This window comes from Pteropus vampyrus, unplaced genomic scaffold (assembly GCF_000151845.1).
Source record: "Pteropus vampyrus isolate Shadow unplaced genomic scaffold, Pvam_2.0 Scaffold179, whole genome shotgun sequence".
In the NCBI taxonomy this organism is placed as follows: Eukaryota; Metazoa; Chordata; class Mammalia; order Chiroptera; family Pteropodidae; genus Pteropus; species Pteropus vampyrus.
In genome coordinates, this window is record NW_011888960.1 from 2,208,036 (window position 1) to 2,209,330 (window position 1,295).

Genomic DNA, 1,295 nt, shown 5'->3' on the forward strand with positions numbered 1-1,295 from the left:
CAGGGCCAAAACCCGTAGCACGCTAGCGTAATCCCATTCAGCAAACGGTTTCTGGCTTACAGTGTCTTAGCAACTTCACCTCTGACAAACTTTCGTCTGATCCCCGCCAAAGACCTTCTGGAACCTACCTTGTGTACAAAAACTTACCCTCAGGAAGTTTTCTCTCCAGCTTTCTGCCAAGTGGGTCTCTAAAAGAAAACAGAACACCTTCTGTGAGAATTATGGTTAAGAGAGATTTAGCTGCAGGTCATGTCCAAGTGAATTAACGACTGTGCTTATAGCCTCTGCAACAGTTGGTGATTCCATTGGTCAGAATGTGCCTGTGTGTGTGTGTGTGTGTGTGGGGGGGGGGGGGGGGTGGGGAATCCAGGGTGTTTTAAAAGCCAGTGAAGATAAATTTCTTTTGCAATCCCATTATTCAGTCAAAAAAATGGTACGTTAGAGATGAAACCCTCTCTTGGTGTTACGTCAAAGGGGACTATCACCTGGATCCTGGGGAGAACCAATAGCCCAGTAACTGGAGATGCCTTAATTTCTTTCTCTATTCTTTCTTTTTTTTTTCTTTTTCTGGCAAGGCAACCCTTGGTTGACCTCACAGATTGCAAGGACCTTGTCAGCTTACAATCCCTTATTTTTTATTTTTTACGTCTACAGCACCTAGGTAGTGTCTTCCTAGGTGGTCGCCCATCCAAGTACTAACCAGGCCCGACCCTGCTTAGCTTCCAAGATCAGACGGGATTGGGCTTGTTCGGGGCGGCGTGGCCATAGACGGGGAATGCCTTAATTCTGGTGTAGTGGCCAGAGACATTCACACAGGAGTGACAACATGGTCTCCTTGACTTGCCCAAAGGACTTCATTGAGCCGAGGAGACTTTCTTTCCAGTACGTGCGTGTATGTGAGAGGGAGTCATTAATAGGTTTGCGGGTCATGCTTCGTTATTTCTGGAGGGTGGTGCCTGCTTCGGGGGTCTCCCTAGAGACAGAGTGGAGCAGAAGTATTAGTGGATTAATCAATCCATTAGCGTCCTGTTTATACTTCTCTCATGTGTCTACCTTGTCCCTTAACTGAGACGCGGTGACGTCCTAAAAGTCTTAGTCCTGTGGCCTCCATGTTTTTGGCATTGGCCTCCCTTGAGAGGGGAGATATTTCTGGTGAAGGACGTGTGGTCAGATGGAGCCGTGGGAGAAGCCTCGTGAAATCCGCCACCGCGTTCTTCAGCCAGTGTTTACTGGGCAGCTCGGCCGCGCCCGGCGCGTGTGCGCCGTGGCGCCAGAGAAGTTGCGCAGGATGCCGA

General features: G+C 49.3%; 1 pseudogene; it reads right to left on the reverse strand.

Annotated features, from left to right (window-relative positions):
* Positions 1–645: 645 nt before the first annotated feature.
* Positions 646–770, reverse strand: LOC111746221 (annotated as a pseudogene).
* Between the last annotated feature and the right edge of the window lie 525 nt (positions 771–1,295).